This window comes from Portunus trituberculatus, chromosome 24 (assembly GCF_017591435.1).
Source record: "Portunus trituberculatus isolate SZX2019 chromosome 24, ASM1759143v1, whole genome shotgun sequence".
Classification (NCBI taxonomy): domain Eukaryota; kingdom Metazoa; phylum Arthropoda; class Malacostraca; order Decapoda; family Portunidae; genus Portunus; species Portunus trituberculatus.
Window position 1 is genome coordinate 20,114,145 of NC_059278.1, and position 20,344 is coordinate 20,134,488.

Here is a 20,344-nt window from a genome sequence, read left to right on the forward strand (position 1 = left end):
TCTCTCTCTCTCTCTCTCTCTCTTCATTCTCTTCTTCTCCATCTCCGTTTTCTTCTTTCTTTCTTTCTCTCTCCATTCTCCTTGTCTAGCTCTTCTTTCTCTCTTTCTCTTCTCCATTCTCCTCCTTCTCCATCTCCGTTTTCTTCTTTCTCTCTTTCTCTCTTCATTCTCCTCCTTCTTTAGCTCTTCTTTCTTTCTCTCTCTCTCTTTCTCTCTCCATTCTCCTCCTTCTCCATCCCCGTTTCTATTATTTCTCTCTTTCTCTTTCCATTCTGCTCCTTCTCCATCTCCATTACTCTTTTGTCTCTCTCTCTCTTCAGAATCTCAATTTCATGTCTATTTCTTCTGCCTCAATCATCTCCTTGTTCTTCTCTTCCCTTTCTTTCGTCTTATTCGCTTATTACCTTTTGAATGTTCTTTTCTTTCCTATTTCTTTTCTTCCTTATACTGCGTTTCACATCTTTCCATCTACATCTTTTGAGTTTTTTTTTCATAACCTCTTTAAAATTGTCCTATTTTTACCTTCTACATATCCACCTCGTCATTTTCTGCACAGTTTTTCTTATACTTTCCTATTTCACTTCCTATGCCTTGTGTCACCACCTTCTTTTTTCTCCCTTCCCTAAATCTTTATCACGTCCTCCTCTCTGTCTCCCTTCCTTTCACTGCTCTCCGACTCCGATTCTTCCTCACCATCATTTCATTCTCTCAGTATCCATTAGTTTTCTTTTTTCTTTCTTCTTGACTACTTTGCATTAGTGTAGTCGTGGATCTCAGTATTTCATTTCTTTCTTGATATTCTGAGAATCTTGTGCAGAATTTTGAATTTTTTTTGAGGAGTGAAGGAGGAGGAGGGTGGGACATTCACAATTCACTTCCGCATCCTCCTCCGCACTAGAAGCATTTTCTGTACAATACTCGTACCTCGCGTATCCATCCCTGCTGAGCTAAAACTTGCCTACCTGTTCTCTTAATTCATATTGCAGGTCAGTCCCCAGTTGGTTTATGTATAAAGACCTACATTCTATTCGAGAGCTCCGCCAACGAGTGAGGGGAGAGCAGAGTACAGCGCAGAACATACCGCTGATGATACTGGTTGAAAAAAAAAAAAAAGAATACAATTTCGTTTTCCTTCCTATTTTCACCCTTTTAGAGCATTCATGCATTTCTATCAAGCCCTAACTTTTATTTGAATGCATGTGTTTCTCTTTCTGTTTATTTGTATTTACCTGTCCGTCTGTCTGTCTGTCTCTATATTACCCTGCCTACCTGTCTGTTTTGTTTTGTGTGTGTGTGTGTGTGTGTGTGTGTGTGTGTGTGTGTGTGTGTGTGTGTGTGTGTGTGTGTGTGTGTGTGTGTGTGTGTGTGTGTGTGTGTGTGTGTGTGTGTGTGTGTGTGTGTGTGTGTGTGTGTGTGTGTGTGTGTGTGTGTCTTTCTTTTCATGCATGTATGAAGGTATTCCTGTTTTCCACTCAAAATGCAGTCAAAGTTTCCGGATCAGTGAAGGAATGTACAGTAATGAAAAAAAAAACACGGAGAGAGAGAGAGAGAGAGAGAGAGAGAGAGAGAGAGAGAGAGAGAGAGAGAGAGAGAGAGAGTATAAGTGTGGCGGTGTTCCCTTCCCTCCCGCGTCACTCCAGGCAGACAGGCAGCCTCTACACAAGTGGCTGAAGACTCGTGACTTTATCCAGCATGGAAACAAGAGCCTGGTTTGCAAAGATGCGCCAGGAAAGTGAGCGACGAGCAGAGCAGTGGACATATTCAAGGCCATGTCACCCCACCACGAAACGTCAAGACAAGAAGGCACAGGCAAAAAATTGTGACTCCTATACCATCTTGGAGTCCCCCTTCTAACTACATCAACTTGTTAGGGGACCGGCACCTCAGTGGGCCTTTATTTATATTATCTTTTAATGCTCTTAGCCGGTATTCCCTCTTACGTAAAAATGAAAGAAAACAGTATGTCACATTCAACGGCCATTGCCCAGTTACCTACTACGTGTCAATACTGTTATTATTATCGTTGTACTTACTCGGCGTCATGGTGGTGGTGGTGGTGGTGGTGGTGGTGGTGGTGGTGATGGTGAGCGGCGTATGCCATGAAGGGATCTCCAAGCGAGGCATAGGAGTGAGAGGGAGGGAGCAACAGGAGAGGTTCTGTGTACGTATCCCACGTCCTACTCGCAGGATACTAGAATCTGGACGCCATACTTCCGGCAGGACCCCAAGCTCACCCCAGACAGCGGAGAGCGAGGGTGGGGGGTGCCAGGTGGCTCGGAGGGGCTGGGAACCGGGAGTCAGTTATGGACGATGTTTTTGTTTACGAGTGATGGGGAGGTGGGGCAGCGGGGCGACGGGGCGGAGGGGACACCAGTGCTGGGTGGCTTGCGGGAGGAGTCTTTGTTAGCTGAAGGACGTGCGTTCTTCTCCCTCACTAGTTATACCAGTGCCGTCACCTCAAAACACAAGACACGGGGTATTTTTCACCGATTTCGTCGCCACTTCCTGCTTGATGTGATGAGCGGAGCGCCCTCTGCACCCCTTACAGCCTCTCAATGCCGCTGCACCTGTAGAACACAAAGGACGCATATTAGAAAAAAAGACATGCTGCAAAACCAGGATGTCCAGGTAATAACAACTTGCCATCAGCATATCGAAAAGCCATAGAATAAAAAGAAAAGCCCGTGGAGACAAGATTCCTGCCCTCAGCACAACTCAATATATTTAACCCGTTCAATACTGGGACACATTTTTACCTAGGTATTCCTGCACGAATATACCAATTTATTGACATTAGTAAGGGTCTATGGAGGTCAGAAGATTAATGGTCAGAGTCTTCACTATTTTAATCCCCCACACAAGTTTCTGAAGCTGTATAAAATCATGAAATAGTAAGCAGAATGAATATGAGAACGCGTCATGGTACTGAAGGGGTTAAAAGTGATAGAATAAGAAGAGGTGGCCGTCAACACGAGATCGCTCCCTGCCTTCAGTACACAAGGGACGTAGTAGTAGCTGTCAGTAGCCGGATGAGAGGCGAACCAAACAAACACAACATTCCTGCCCTCAGCACCCACTCAGCACACGTAAATATCCTAAACTTAAACTTAAAAATCAACCCAAACATCACTCACGCACATTAGCATCGCACCACAAGCCTGCCGCCGGCCAGCTCGGCTCCCTCACCGGTGCAAAGGGAAGCAAAACTCACAAACTCCCTCCATCCCTCACAAAACCACGGGCCAGTGAGCAGCGGCAGGGCAATCGGACAAACCTCACTACCCTGCCCAGCTATATTTAGACCCTGGAGGGAGAGAAGGGGGCAGCGAGTGTCCGTCTGCCTGCCGCCGAGCGCTGGGTCGTGGTTTTCCCTGCCTGCGGATGGCGACGATTACTTCCGACTGTGATGCTGTTCGCTTCCTCCCGCGTCGCCACTCAGACCAGAGAAAGAATACAGGAAGAACTACTGGAGCTTACCATAAATGACCGGAAATTCAATATTCGTGTTCAATATATATTAAAATACATGCATAGCTTCACGTCCATCAACATGAAGATTGATTTTTTGAAGGTGTACTATGGGACTTCAATTTTTTTCCTGCCTAGGGTTGTGTTGGGTTAAGGGAAGTAGGTGACGTGGAGCAGCGTGGTAAGGAAAATGTAATGTAAACATGGCCACGGAAATGACATTGTGCCTCGCGTGGAAGAACAAAGATGGTTTAGAAATTCTCTTCAGACACAGGAATGTTGAAAAATTTGTGGGTGTTTTGTGTTCGGAATCATTCATGTAAAAATATTGGAAATCTCCTGACCATTCCCTTAGGCGGGCCATGGAACGTTGTTAGTGTGTATCTGTGTGTGTGTGTGTGTGTGTGTGTGTGTGTGTGTGTGTGTGTGTGTGTGTGTGTGTGTGTGTATGTATGTGTATGTGTGTGTGTGTGTGTGTGTGTTCAAAAAGAAGAGGCGGCCACAGTAGCGTCATTTCCATTTCTCGTCCTTACCCTACAAAAAAGAGAGAGAGAGAGGGAGAGAAAGAGGGAGAGGGAGAGAGAAACAGGGAGAGAGGGGAAAAAAGGGTCTAGGACTGAAAAATGACCCTCTCACACCAAGCTGAACCAAACATGACCTTATCTGTCCTGACCTCGCTAGTTTTTTCTCTCAGCCTCCCTCACTCGCACCACTCACACTGAACCCGAAGGAAAACAAGAGCAATCAAGATACAGTCAGTCAGTCCACCGCTCGAGTTTGCGTCCGCCACCAAGTTACTCCTTAAGTCACTGGGTCCGTATTCAGAAAAGCTTTACCTCTCACCATGACTGTTTTCCAAGGCCACAAAGATGATCAGTGGGGTTTTCAAGAGTGTTTCTCCAGTTGATAAAGTAGAAATATTGTCAGTCTCTCTATAAAACCGTAAAAGCACATTAAAAAACTCATGTAAATTTTGATAAAGCATTTTGAAACAGTAGAGGTGAAGCACAGAAGTGTTTGAGAATATGAGCCTAAGAACGCCGTGATAGATGAGAGTCTCCGTCCTGCACTGAGTCGCTCCTTTAAACCTAACCTAACTTAACCTGAGTCACTCTTTAAAGCCACTGATCTAACCTAACCTAATCTAACTCAAACTAATCTACCCTAACCTAACCTAACCTAACCTAAGTCACTCTTTAAAGCCACTAATCTAACCTAACCTAACCCAACCCAATCCGACCCAACCTAACTTAATTCAATCTAATCTACCCTAAGCTAACCTAACCCAACCTAATCCAGCCTAACCTAAGCCACTGGTTTTCCGTTTTCCCGCTAACCTTTCTCGTGGGAGCGTGACTAATGAGTGCCTCAGCCTTACACTGGCCGAGAGGAAGATGGATGATTGGGTGTCTGACGCTGGACATTCCTCTCCTTATTCCTTCTCACCTTTCCCCTTCTCCTCCTCCTCTTTGCTCCCTACGACACCTTCCTCTATACATTCAAGGCAATACCCCCCTCCACCCGTCTTCTCCTCTCCCCCGTCCTCGTCTTCAAGGTTCGCCATTACTCCCTTTCAACGCCTTGGTTCTCTCTTTCTCTCTCCTTTCTCTCTCTCTCTCTCTCTCTCTCTCTCTCTCTCTCTCATTTTTCTTGTGTTCTTTGGTGTGTGTCTCATTTTCTCTCACTTTTGTCTCATATTTCTTTTCTCTCCTTTACTTTTTTCAACTGTGCATTATATCATTTTTTTTTATTTTCGTCTTCTTACGCTGGTTTTGTCTGTTTTTTCCCCTCCTCCATTTTTTCTTAATTCTCTCCTCCTTATTTTCTCTTCTTTCTTCTTGTCTTTCCTATTTTCCCCACTACTTTTTTTTTCTCTTCCTTGGTCTTAATTTCTTACTTCGCTCTCTCTCTCTCTCTCTCTCTCTCTCTCTCTCTCTCTCTCTCTCTCTCTCTCTCTCTCTCTCTCTATTCCTGCTCTCTTATTTTTACGTCAGTCTCTCTTCCTTGTTCTTTCTTTTCTACCTTACCCATTTTTTTCACTCTTAGTTCCTCATCTCTCCTGTCTTCTCTTCTCACTTCTCCTTCTCCTCCTCTTCCTCCTCCTCCACCTCCTCCTCCTCCTCCTCCTCCTCCTGCTGCTCCTTCTCTTTCTCTTCTTTCACTTCCTGTACCTGCTAACAAGGATTTATTACACTAACCTGACAGGAAGTGAAAGAAGTGACATGCCTCATATTTAAGTAATAAGAAGCGACACCACCACCACCACCACCACCACCACCACCTAACCTAACCTAACCTAATAACACCCTCACTTGATACACGATGAGCGAACCTTCTCATGATACGCAAGGAGTAGAAAACAGATGGGAAAGACACGCCACACATTTAACCTTGACCAGTATCCTTCTCATCCTCCTCCTCCTCCACCTCCTCCTTCACCTCCTTCGTCCTTGTCTTCCTCCTCCTCCTCCTCTTCCTCCTCCTCCTCCTCCTCCTTGTCCTTGGCTCTACGTAATCGCTTCCTCCTGCTCATCACGCACAAACATAATAACATGCTAATGGAGGATCTTAAGTGGCGTCTTATTATTGCTCCTGGACTTGCTGAGGGCTCTTCTTTCCACACACACACACACACACACACACACACACTCACACACACTCGCCAGTTTTTTCTTCTAGGTTGCGCTAAGGTTATATCACACAAAATTGATTTCTGTCCCCAGATAAACAGTTTGTACGTAAGCTAAACATTGTCTCATTCCTCTCTCCTGCTCGCCCTCCTGCTTTCCCGCAGCCCTCCCGCCCTCCATCTGCCTTCCCTCACTCGCCTCTTCCTACACATCACCCTCACAACACTCCCGCCGATGAGATACCACAGAGTCTACGAGTATGTGGGAATCTACGTGTGTGTGTGAGAGAACTAAGCACGAATGATGTAGCCCAAGCAGTCAGTAGTGTATAGAGGAACTTTATCAGGTTATAGAGTAAGTGAGAAGTAAAATCAGAGTATTGGTGTTCCCTAAATAGTGTAGTAAGTGTTAGCAGATGAAAAAACTAAATCAGTGTTTATGTGGAAGTGTTTAATTTCTTCATTACTGGGACATATTTTTACCTTTAGATTTCTGTACGATTAGACCATTTTATTGACACTAGGAAGGGTCTATGGAGGTCAGAAGGTTAATGGCTACAGTCTTGACTATTTTAATCCCCACATGAGTTTCTGAGGCTGTATAAAATCGCCAAATAGTAAGCAGAATGAATATGGAAACGCGTCATGGTACTCAAGGGGTTAAATATATAATTAGCAAATGAAGGAAAAAGATCAGCGTTAATTAAGATATATATAGGTAGGTAAGTGATCTCTCTCTCTCTCTCTCTCTCTCTCTCTCTCTCTCTCTCTCTCTCTCTCTCTCTAATGACACCGCCACTCCCTAATCCCTTGCATCATTGAGTAGTCTGAAGCCAATAGGTACAAAAGCCACGCCTTCCCACAGCCTAGCCTTCAGTGAGCGCCGTGTTCTCTGAAACTGTTCACGGCCGCATTGTTCCAAATTCTGCACAAAACGAGGTCGTCTGTCACAATGTAGGTTATATATTCTCTTTTTTTTCATCAGTTTTTCATTTAGTAAACGTGTACACAAATTGGTGTTATTCAACGCTCGTTAGGCCCTACATCATTATTCACTCTATTCCACTTCACATCGTAAGTAAAAAATGTGTGTGTATATGAAAGCAACAACAACAACAACAACAACAACAACAACAACAACAACAACAACAACAACTACTACTACTACTACTAACATATGAACGACAGCAAAAACATCACAACTTGGTAGTAAATTCAAACATTGTCACATACACACACACACACACACACACACACACACACACACACACACACACACACACACACACACACAAAGATAGACAGTCAGACAGACACACACACACACACACACACACACACACACACACACACACACACACGATCTCTTTGACTCAGCATCGTCCATTTGTAATTATTTATAACCGGAAGCTCTAAAAAGTTAAATCCCTCTCTGCTCTCCCTCCCTCTAACATCCTTCCCTCCTTCCCTCTCTCCTTCCCTCCTTCCCTCCCTCCTACCCTCCCTCCCTCTAGCATCCCTCCCTCCCTCCTCTAACATCCTTCCATCCCTCCCTCCTTCCCTCCTTCCCTCCCCACACACGATTTTGCATAATAGTAGATTCATAGCGTGTAGAGGCGCGTAATGGAAGCTGCGCTGAGCTGTAGAGCTGTGTTTTGTTTCTCTCTCTCTCTCTCTCTCTCTCTCTCTCACACACACACACACACACACACACACACACACACACACACACACACACACACACACACACACACACACACACACACACACACACACACACACACACACACACACACACACACACACACACACACACACACACACACACACACACACACACACACACACACACACACACACACACACACACACAGACCATACATACAGACAGACACACAGACAAACATAGACAGACACACAGAGAGACAGACAAACACAAACACATACACACACACACACACACACACACACACACACACACACACACACACACACACACACACGGTATTTCAGTGGTTAGAGCGCTGGCTTCACAAGCCAGAGGACCGAGGTTCGATTCCCCGGCCGGGTGGAGATATTTGGGTGTCTCCTTTCACGTGTAGCCCCTGTTCACCTAGCAGTGAGTAGGTACGGGATGTAAATCGAGGAGTTGTGACCTTGTTGTCCCGGTGTGTGGTGTGTGCCTGGTCTCAGGCCTATCCGAAGATCGGAAATAATGAGCACTGAGCTCGTTCCGTAGGGTAACGTCTGGCTGTCTCGTCAGAGACTGCAGCAGATCAAACAGTAAAACACACACACACACACGCACACACACACACACAGACCAAACAAGCAGACAGACAGACAGACAGACAAATAGAAACACACACACACACACACACACACACACACACACACACACACACACACAAGAGCAAACAAGGATAAGTGTAGCAAGGTCGCTGGCTCAGAATGGTAGAAGGTTACTGTTGAGTGTCTCAAGGTGTTCAGAGTGGTCAGTTGGTCACCTGCCACGCGATGGATGGATTGATAGATGGGTGTGATGAGTGTCAACGTGTCGTGTGCCAGCGTGTACTTGAGGCGTGAATGATGGTGAGTGACTGTTTTGTAGATTGAATTACGTTGTGTTACGTTACTTTGGTTTAGATTATGTTATGTTGGGTTAGTTTATGTTTGGTTACGGTAATTTTAAACACTTGAATATCAGGACGCGTTTTCTTATTAATTTTACTTACTATTTAGTGATTTTATACAGCCTCTGAAACTTATATGGGGATTAGAATAGTGAAGACTCTGCCCATTAACCTTCTGACCTCCATAGACTCTTCTTAATGTAAATGAAATTATCTAATCGTACACAAAACTCAAGGTAGAAATGCGTTCTAGTAGTGAAGGGGTTACGGTACGCTGTTGACCTCTTCTCCCATACGGTCCGATACACCTGCTTGAGTTATCAGGTTAATTGTTTACACCTTAGAGGCGCATCAAGGGCCAACTGGTGCGATATTTGACGAGCCACCGGGCAACAACAGACTCTATTCCAATTAAACACACGCTGCGCTGCACAATTTCCTTTTGATGCGCCGCGTTTCATATAGACCATTATCGCTCCAGGCAAGATTCTGAAGCGATACAAAAAAAAAAAAAACTAAAATTCCTCTTTCACTATCTGCCTAACTGACTGACTCTCTCTCTCTCTCTCTCTCTCTCTCTCTGAAAACAGCGCAGGCCAGCAGCACAGGTCAAGGGAAAAACGTGAGCGAGCAGCAGTAATAAACAGAATAGCATCGCGGCGCGTCATCAGCGAGTAGCTCGGTAAACACGGACATCACAGGGACCAGCTCACTGTGTCATGCTGCTCACCCTGTTTTGCCTCCGATCATTTGGGGAAAAAACGGAATAAAATACGCATGAACTTCTCTCTTTTCCTCCTTTTTTTCACTGTACATCCTTTGTGCCACATACCTGGACGCTGGCGGCCTCAGTGACACACAGAGCGAAACACGTAATGGCTTGATGCTGTGTTTAGTGGAAGGTGAAATGAATGTTTGGTGGTACAAGTGTGAGTTGAGAGGAGTGCGTGTTAGTGAGGGGATTGAAAGTTACGATTTTAAGATGATATTTTCTTTTTTGTTTGTATTGTACGTGAATCATTAGTAAAAAAAAAAAGATAATTGATTTAGAGTTGCTTTACTGACTGAGTGAATGACTGTCAGATTGATATTCTCTCTCTCTCTCTCTCTCTCTCTCTCTCTCTCTCTCTCTCTCTCTCTCTCTCTCTCTCTCTCGTCCGCCCAACTCTCTCTCACGTGATACACACGTCCGCCCACACACACACACACACACACACACACACACACACACACACACACACACACACACACACACACACACACACACACACACACACACACACACACACACACACACACACACACACACACACACACACACACACACACACACACACACACACACACACACACACACACACACACACACACACACACACAAACACACACAAAGGCTCGGTGTAATTATCAAATCACACCCATTAAGCTAACAGGCAGAAAATAAAAAGAGCATCTGCGTGGGACATGTAATAAGGAAGCATCTTGCCTTTTGCTTCAGACCATCAAAGGCTTCACGTAAAGACTAGTTACTTAAAGGTTCCATCCATTTTTCAACCAACTTCCTTTTGTATCTGTTCAACTGTTCAAATTCTGACTGGTCCAGATGAAAGTGAAGGGAAAAGAACAGAGAGACGAATGCACTGAGGTGAGTTTATTCCATGTAAGTTTCGCTCGTGGCTGCGTCAGGGAAAGGCAAAAGCGAAACTAGTTTAGAAAAAAACTTGCCCAACAACACCTGAGTCTCTCCTTCCACCTCAACTTCCCACCGTGTGAAAATGACGCAACGACAGAATTATTCTTGACACACTGCGGGGCCTAAGACTGAGAAGCATCAAATATAGAGGAAGTAAGTGTTGAAGGTTATCTAATCTGTGGCCATCATTGTGCGTATGTTTTATGCAAAGACTGCACTTTCCTTGATATTCTGAAATTCTTATTCATATCCATTCCTGCCTGTTACCGAGTTATGGACACGCATCACAATCTCTTGGGTTAGATCCGGCACCACTGGCTGAGGGTGTGAGGGTCTGTGTGTCACTATTCAAAGGCAAGCGTTGGAAGACTTAACCCCTTCAGTATTGAGACGCGTTTCCATATTCATTCTGCTAACTATTTGGTAATTCTATACAGCTTCAGAAACTCGTGTGACAGATTGAAATAGTGAAGACTGTGGCCATTAATATTCTGACCACAATAGACCCTTCCTAATGTCACTAAAATCGTCTAATCACACCCAAAACTCATGGTAAAAATGCGTCCCAGTACTAAAGAGGTTAATAGCGAAGAACCGCCTGCCATTTTCCTTGATATTCTTACGTTATTATTCAAACTAATTCCCTCGAGTTATCGCGGCGCCTTATCATTTAACCTTCACTGCTGCTGTACCTTAGCTCCCCCACCGCTGCCACCGAGGGTCACTACACCAGCGGCAACACACGGGGGACTTTACATTAACAGCGAAATCAATCCAGACGCTTAGCCTTGACGGAGCTTCACCTGCAGTCGCCTTCATCCTCACCTACCTGCCCCCCCCATCCCCTCCTGTCACTATCGCCCGCCGCCCCAAAACAAACAAAAAAGAGTGACGTTTCCGGAGGGCATGAGAGGGTGCGCTGACTTTTAGGAGGAAATAGAAGGAAGGGAGGAAGGAGAGAAGGCAAGAGACACGGAGGGAAAAGAGGAGGAAGAGAAGATTCCGGGAAGAGGAGGAAATACGGATTGAAATATCTAACCTCGTAGGAGTGTGTGTGTGTGTGTGTGTGTGTGTGTGTGTGTGTGTGTGTGTGTGTGTGTGTGTGTGTGTGTGTGTGTGTGTGTGTGTGTGTGGACTGACTAACACCTCAGACTGGTGGTGGGTGAGTGAGTGATGTGTGGCAGTGGTGCTCTCACACTCACAGGCGCCACCGTCACTATAGGGACACAAGAAGCAGCGCTCAAGGACACCAAAAACAAGCGTGTGTTTGTCTCTCTCTTGTGTGTGTCTGTATACGCGCGGGCCCCTATCAGTATATATGCATAGACACGTGGTGCTTCGTCTCTCTTATGTATGTGTATGTTCAGTTTGTGCTTGTGTTTCCTGATGTGGCGTATATCCATGAATTAGTATGTAAGTTGTGCATTTGTTATTATGTATATGTGTGTTAATGAATGTACGTGTGACTGACTCCATAGATACCCCAGTGTTGCCAGGTATATATCAGCAAAACACTGGAGAAATCTCGTATATTTCAACAAAACACTGGAAAAAAAAAATAGCAACAGAAAGATAGGTACCAAGATACCTTTGAGGAATAATAGACTAACACAAAATAAAAACAAAATCACGGACATCAAGGTATTCAAAATGAAGAAGTTACTGAATTAAAAAGAATATAAATGCATGTTTATAGATAAAATATTCAGAGGAAAATAAGGGAAAGAAAAAGTTGTTTTAGTAAGAAAACAACACCATGATTTGTATTCATATTCCCTCATCCTTTCCTGCACGTTACTCATTATCATATCCCGGAGGAAGGAGGAGGAGGAGGAGGAGGAGGAGGAGGAGGAGGAGGAGGAGGAGGAGGAGGAGGAGGAGGAGGAGGAGGAGGAAGAGAAGGAGACCACTAACCTCCCATCCACCAGCCCCGCAAAGTTGCCTCCTCCTTCCTTCCTTCCTTCCTCCTCCTCCTCCTCCTCCTCCTCCTCCTCCTCCTCCTCCTCCTCCTCCTCCTCCTCCTCCTCCTCCTCCTCCTCCTTCTCCTGCTTCTTCCTTAACGTGCCTGCCCTAAGTTATGACACTCGGTAATAACTCGCTGGATCCTTCGCCGACGTAAACTTGGCAAGGTAATTTGAGGCCCAAAATATAAAAGTAATTCGATGCATAAAGTTCGCCTGATGAGCTGCACTTTACGACATTCCAATATATTCTAGTTCAACCAAGAGAGATTTAATTATTCGCCCAAAACTTTTATTTACGACACACACACAGACACACACACACACACACACACACACACACACACACACACACACACACACACACACACACACACACACACACACAGAGAGAGAGAGAGAGAGAGAGAATGATGGAGGAGCGAATACGTGGCTTGTGTGTAATGAAATGATCAGCAAACTCAGCACAACAAATCCAATAAATAGTGAGGGAAGATTTGAGGATAAAGGTGCGAAGAGGAGGAGGAGGAGGAAGAGGAGGAGGAGGAGGAAAATGAAGAGGAGGAACACTCACTTACTAGACTCTTTAAAGAAATTCCTCCATCAAACATACGATGAGAGAAACAAGAACAATAAGGAGGAGGAGGAGGAGGAGGAGGAGAAGGAGGAGGAAGAAAAGCAGAAGTAAAAGGAGAGGGAAGAGGAGAAAGAAGAGGAGATGGAAGAAGAGAAGCACGTAGAAGGAGAAGGAGAAAGAGAAGAAAAAGGAAGAGGAGGAGGAGGAGGAGGAGAGAGGAGGAGGAGGAGGAAAAGGAAGAGAGAAGGAGGGGAAGGAATAATCAACAAAACATTAGAGTACGAATGTGAAAAAGAAAAAAAAAAAAAAAGAAAAAAGAAAATAAATAAAACAGGGAAACTAGATCCGCTTATCACACTGCTAATCTGATAACGATACGACACGGCGGAGATCTCCCTTCAGTGTCACACCGAGACGACACGCACGGAGTAATAAAAAAAAGGAAAAAGAAAAAAAAGAAAAGAAAAAGGAAGAATGAAAAATAAAAAGGGAAATGAAAGGCAAACAAAAAACGGAACTCGCCATGTGACCTTGTTGTGTTGTCAAATCTAAATGAACGAAAGGACAAAGAAAAAAAACGTTATCTTGAGAGAGAGAGAGAGAGAGAGAGAGAGAGAGAGAGAGAGAGAGAGAGAAATTAGATATAGATGACGAATAGGCAAAGAAAGACAGAAAAAACAGACATAATACGTGAAAATAGAAAAAAAATACAAATTAAAGGGACAGAAGAAACGTAGAGAGAGAGAGAGAGAGAGAGAGAGAGAGAGAGAGAGAGAGAGAGAGAGAGAGAGAGAGAGAGAGAGAAGAGTAAGGGCGCGGGTCATTGTCAAACATTTTATACAGGAGGGGTGAGAAAAGACGGTCGCTACTCCTTCAGATCAAGACAGAGGGCGCTGAGTCTCGCGTGACGGATAAATCTTGACACAGTGATGGGATGCAAGGCGGGATTAAAGGAGGAACGGGAGCGACGTCTTGTCACTGCCAGGTCAAAAGATGTTGGTCTAGTCTCTCTCTCTCTCTCTCTCTCTCTCTCTCTCTCTCTCTCTCTCTCTCTCTCTCCCACTCGTCTTGTTAGAAAAGAAAACATGTGGTTGTTTTTATCATGAAAGTAATGAGAGACAAACAAGGAGAATGAGAGATTAGAGAGCGAGAGAGAGAGAGAGAGAGAGAGAGAGAGAGAGAGAGAGAGAGAGAGAGAGAGAGAGAGAGAGAGAGAGAGAGAGAGAGAGAGAGAGAGAGAGAGAGAGAGAGAGAGAGAGAGAGAGAGAGAGAGAGAGAGAGTTGCAACTGAAGGATCACCTGGAAGAGGAAGGTGACAAAAGATTGATTGATTGATTTGATTTAAGGCGCCGCTGCGGGAACTGTGTCATAAGGCGCCGCTGGAGACAAAAGACGCGTCCCTTCAACATGCAAACCACTTCCACAACGCAGGAATCCCCCAAGGACGCGCCGCACTGCTCACAACAACGCTCACGACAACCAAACTCCAGGTAAAAGATATGAAAAAGACCAAAAAAACTACGACGATTTATGACATTGCGAATAACACACGAAGCGAAATGGAAATTGAGAGAAAAGAAAAGGGTGAAAAATACACAACTCGAATGGCAAACATGAAATAAAAGGTTGGGAAAGGAAAGAACACAGAGAAAAAAGGGAATGAAAAGAGACATAATCAAAACATTATTGAAACAAAGCGACGAAAGATAAGAGAACGTGAATGACAAGGATAAGATGCGCAGTGAAAGACAGAAATAAAATGGAATGTAAGTGAAGTCAACAATAGCGAAATGAAAAACCAAGAACTGGACACAAAACCTCAAAAAAAGACGAAAATGCATGATAGAAAAGCGGAGAAAGATATTAATTCAGACAGATAAGATTAAAAGCATTGGAAGAAACAGAGATGAAAGTAGAAAGGAAACAAAAGATACTAGGAAAAACGATATTAATTCAGATAAAGATGATTAAAAGCATTGCAAAGGAACTGTGGAGATGAAAATAGAAAGGAAACGATATATACCAGGAAAAAATAATAATTCAGACAAAAAAGATTAAAAAAACATTGGAAAGAAAGAAGAGAGATGAAAAAAAAATAAAAGAAACAAGAAATACTAGGAGGAATATAAATAAAAATAGAAAAAAATGAATAACAGCGAGAAGTGGGTTAAAAAAGGCAAGATTTATTGTATCAAGGTGACCTGCATCTAGTTTTGCTCGTAATCTAATTCCAAGACAAAAGAAAAAATACCAAAAGAATATTGTTTAAAAGTGGAAGATAAAAATATAATAATTTTAAGATATTGGTTAGAAAAGAGGAACAAGCAAGAGTCTTAGAATATGTTGTGTGAAGGTGATCTAAATATGTTTACAATCTATTTGTTTCTTCACTCTCCACAAAATATTTAAAAAGTGGAACATGAAAAAAAATATGAAAAAGTTTTAATTGTAAGATATTGGTTAGAAATGAGGAGTAACAAAGAATTCTAAAATATATTGTTTAAAGATGACCGACATATACAATCCACGAGTATTTATCTCTTCACGTTGCACAAAATTTTTAAAAAGAAGATAAACAAGGTGATAATTCCAAGATATTGCTTAAAAAAGAGGAGCAAATAAGATTTCTAGAATATATTGTTTGAAGATGACCGACATATACAATCTATTTCTCTCTTCACGTTCCACAAGATTTTTGAAAAGAAGGTAGATAAGATAATAATTGCAAGATATTGGTCAGAAAAAGAGCTGTACCCAAGAGTTTCAAAATATATTGTATGAATTTGACCTACATATATTTACAATCTACTCCTATCTTCACGTTCTACAAAATATTTAAAAAGAAGATTAAAAAAATTCTAAAAGAATAATAGTTGCAAAATACTGGTTAGAAAAGAGAACCAAGCAAGAGCTTTGAAATATATTGTATGAATTTGACCTACATATGTTAACAACCTACTCACGTTCCATAACATATTTAAAAAGTGGAAAATAGAAAAAAGATAATAATCGCAAGATACTGATTAGAAAAGAGGAGCAAACAAGCGTCCTAAAATATATTGCACGACGCTGACCTACATATGTTTACAATCTGTTCCTCTCTTCACGTTCCACCAAAGCTCCGTGACGTCAACATGCACGCCACGCTACACACCTGAGCTGCACGTGCACAGGTAGCCAGGGACACGTTAACTGGGACAGCGAGCGAGAGAAACTAATTAAAATCCGGATTGAGGTGAGGACTGTCATTGCAGGTCGCCGGAGGGAACAAAGGCAGCAAAGGAAGGCGAGATGACGCACTCTCATCCGTTTACCTGGCCAATGAACACCTTTGCATTGGGTTCAAAGGTGTGCAGGAACTTAATCAAGTGGTCCAGGTGGTGTAAGCAAGTCTCCCGCAGTGCCCGGAGCTCGCTGCACCTCAAAGGGGTCCCTTCCCGACGCCACTCGGCAAGTGGTGAAAATTTAAAGTTGTATTGGTGGTGAGTGTTGTGGTGAGTGTTGTGGCGAAAGTTGTGTTGTGGTGAGTGTTTTGTTGTGTTGTGGTGAATGTTGTGGTGTGTTATGGTGAGTGTTATGGTGAGTATTGTGGTGAGCGTTGTGGTGTATCTGGTGGTGAGTGACATCAGATATCTTCAACTGAGGAATTTGGAAAGGTTTCACCAACAGGAAGAGTGAATCGGTTATATATAGACGATCCAGATGATAAGAGTTTTGGTGCATTTGCGTGATGGTTCGGTGCAATACTTCTTTTTCTTGCACCATGAAATATAAACGAGGGAAATGAACGACATGACTCTCCACACTCCAGTCTGTATCGTGGTCGGGCAAAGCTTAGGACAAAAATATATCTAAACAAATAAAGTAGAATAGCGAATAAAAAAAAAAAAAAGGGAGTGGGGGTAGCACACACGAAATAAACAAGAGTGAAAGAACCCAAAGAAGCAATAAAGTTAAGATGTTTGTAGATACGTACGTGTTCGTGCCAGTACTCTGCTAATGTACCCTGATTCCACCCACACCAATAGCAATCTTCACTGACACAAGGACACACTCAAGTTATCGACGAATTGCTACGCTTTACACTTTTTTTTTAGAACAGACGACAATATTGCCTCTTCTTCATGCCTCCTCACTACATCCACTAACTTATCTCAGGCGTCTCAAATGATCACTCGTTAAAGAGTTGCATTTTCAGCGAATTTTGTATGGAGAGGATAAGTCTTTTCTGAGTTCTCTTGTATTATTTCTCTTTCTCTTTCTCTCTTTCTTCCTCTCTCTCTCTGAAACACACAGACACACAGACACACACACACACAAATACACACACACACACACACTCTCTCTCTCTCTCTCTCTCTCTCTCTCTCTCTCTCTCTCTCTCTCTCCACAGTGCTTACGTATGTGTTTCTCTTCCTTATGCCTTGGTAGGAATGCATATCTTACAAACAACACTTAACTTACTGTCATTCCAGAATTACAGACACTTCCCAGAGAGTTCCAGGAATCTTAGGCACTCGCTCTCCCTCTCCCTCTCTCTCTCTCTCTCTCTCTCTCTCTCTCTCTCTCTCTCTCTCTCTCTCTCTCTCTCAAGCACCTAACTACGTATCAAGTTCTTGGAGTGAGCTCAGGACCAAGCGGTGGTCTTACAATCACCTCCCTGCATTCAAGTTATTATGTCCTTGTGAGCAACCGTGGACGCTTGGGAGGAGAGGGAAGGGACGGAGGGAGGGAGTAAGAGGGAGGGAGGGAGGCTAAGACTACGGGATAAGTGAAATTAACATAGAGAACAATGGGAAGAGAAAACACATGTCAGGTTATGGTGATGAGTTAAGAAAGAGAAGGGAAAAGGGAAAGAGAAGGGAAAAAATATGGAAGGTTGTGTGTATGAGAGAGAGAGAGAGAGAGAGAGAGAGAGAGAGAGAGAGAGAGAGAGAGAGAGAGAGAGAGAGAGAGAGAGAGAGAGAGAGAGAGAGAGAGAGAGAGAGAGAGAGAGAGAGAGAGAGAGAGAGAGAGAGAGAGAGAGAGAGAGAGAAACACAACTCGTATCCCATCACCGTGACACCAAAATGGACACTGTTGAACATCAGAAGGACACAACAAAGCGTAAGGAGAGAGAGACAAAGACATAAATGGAAAATGGATGCCTCCCTTTAAAGTTTCAAAAAAAAGTCACAGCTAAAGGGCTCTCAGGACTCCTTTCTATTCACCCCTCAATTTCCATAACCATCCCGGCGTGTGCTCGGCGCGTCCAGGCCTGAACATCAGTAAAGAAAAGCTATGCATTATATCCAGTGCTCAAATGTACCATTCTTCCTGCCGTGAAATGGCTGGTGGTGCGCCTCCAGGATCATGCCAACAGCTACTCCTACTTGTATTACTGCTGCTTTTACTCCTCCTCCTCCTCCTCCTCCTCCTCCTCCTCCTCCTCCTCCTCCTCCTCCTCCTCCTCCTCCTCCTCCTTATATTACCAAACTTGCCACTACTACTACTACTACTACTACTAGTAATAATGATAATCATTGCCGCTGTTACTATATAATATAAAAACAATATCATATTCCCATGACTACTGCTACTATTACCACTACTACTACTGCTACTACTACTACTACTATTACTATTATTACTACTACTACTACTGCTACTACTACTACTTTTATTATCACTACTACTACTGCTATTACTACTACATTATCATCAACAATAACAACAGCAACTATTACTACTACTACTACTACTACTACTACTACTACTACTACTACTACTACTACTACTACCACTACTACAATAAATACAACATCACCACCAACAAAGCCCCATGTCTTGCCTGCAAAGCCACCACAAGGAGCGGACCTCTCTCTCTAAGGGCTTACTGACTTCTAAACCCACGTAACCCACCAGTCCTGCCCTTAATTTAGTTACCCCACGTGCCTGCCTCTCTCCGCGACCCTCAGACAGGCCAACAAGCTGTCCCAAGGCACCTCCAAGCATATTAGATTGCTTCCTCCTCTATCCCCTTAATCTTAGCGTAAAATATTGCCCAGTATTCAGAAACGCCTTGCTGCCTCACCACGACGGTTTTCCAAGGTCACAGATTTGATTAGACACGTTCTCAAGATTGTTTCTCCTATTGATGATATATAAATCTTGTTCATCTCTTACCAATACTATGAATATATCTCTAGAAACCCTTGTAACTTTAACTAGAGGTTTTCGGAGGAGCAGCGCCGTGGTTCATAGTGGTATATAAGCCCATATTCTGAAACACTTCTCCGCCTCACTTCCACTACACGGATTTCTAGTGGTGTTTCTGTAATTCTAGTGACATATTAACAAGGTTTCTGTATTACCAGCAGGACAAATTACCTTTAGAACTCGGCTAATTGTCTCTGTGGCTCTTGAAAAAATAGTCGCCGTGAGAGAAGGAAGTGTTTCTGAATATGGAGCATGGGACGTATTCAGATATACTCATTGCTCTTTCATCACGACTATTTTCAAAGGCCACAGAACTGATCAACTGGGTTCTCAAGAGAGTTTCGCCTGTCAATAATGCAGAAATAGTCTTAATCTCTTACTAGAACAGAAGAATCAACTTAAACCGGCTTTCGGGAGGCTACCACACAGAGCTGCTTACTTTTAATACTGCTTTACTATACTTAAGTCCTGCAAGGTCAAGGACAACCAAGTGACTAAAGCAAATGGATTCTTCCGTGGGGTATTCACAAACTCAGGTCAAAACTAACTATATTGTATAAAAACCCGCGTGCCTTCAAGTAGATTAATCTGAAAGTAGTGAGGCTCGGTGCATAATTGTCTGAAGAGTACGGCGCACATATCAATCCTAGCGGCAGTTGTGGTGACGAGAGTTGACAGTGGTTTGGGTTGTGCGGATTGCTTAGTTACAGCGAGACAACGGTGAGTAATGGCACACTTAACCCTCCCAGCTTTGTATTGGTAGGGTAAAGAGGGAGACGATGTGTGCTTCTTGACTTGCTAATTAACTATACTTCCTGGTTGGTTTCTCACTATTGTTCTCTCTCTCTCTCTCTCTCTCTCTCTCTCTCTCTCTCTCTCTCTCTCTCTCTCTCTCTCTTTCTATAGTTAGTCGTTTTCTTAAATATGTTTCATTACTACTAGTACTAACACTACCACTACTACTACTACTACTACTACTACTACTACTACTACTACTACTACTACTACTACTACTACTACTACCACTACTACTACTACTACTACTACTATTACTACTACTACTACTACTACTACTACTCCTCCTAATGATAATGATAATAATAATAATAATAATAATAATAATAATAATAATAATAATATAACTACTACCAATATTATCAAGACAACTACTTCAGTTACTTCCAA

General features: G+C 43.3%; 1 protein-coding gene and 1 long non-coding RNA gene across 3 annotated transcripts in view; one reads left to right on the forward strand and one right to left on the reverse strand.

Moving 5' to 3' along the window:
• Window positions 1–3,856, reverse strand: part of LOC123508143 — an 84,698-nt gene extending 80,842 nt beyond the window's left edge. The window contains exon 1 of the long non-coding RNA XR_006675872.1: window positions 2,034–3,856. This is a non-coding gene — a long non-coding RNA (uncharacterized LOC123508143). The remainder of the gene's footprint in view (window positions 1–2,033) is intronic.
• The window catches only part of LOC123508141 (dopamine receptor 2-like), a 201,489-nt gene that overhangs the window by 67,919 nt on the left and 113,226 nt on the right, over window positions 1–20,344 (forward strand). The window lies entirely within an intron of this gene.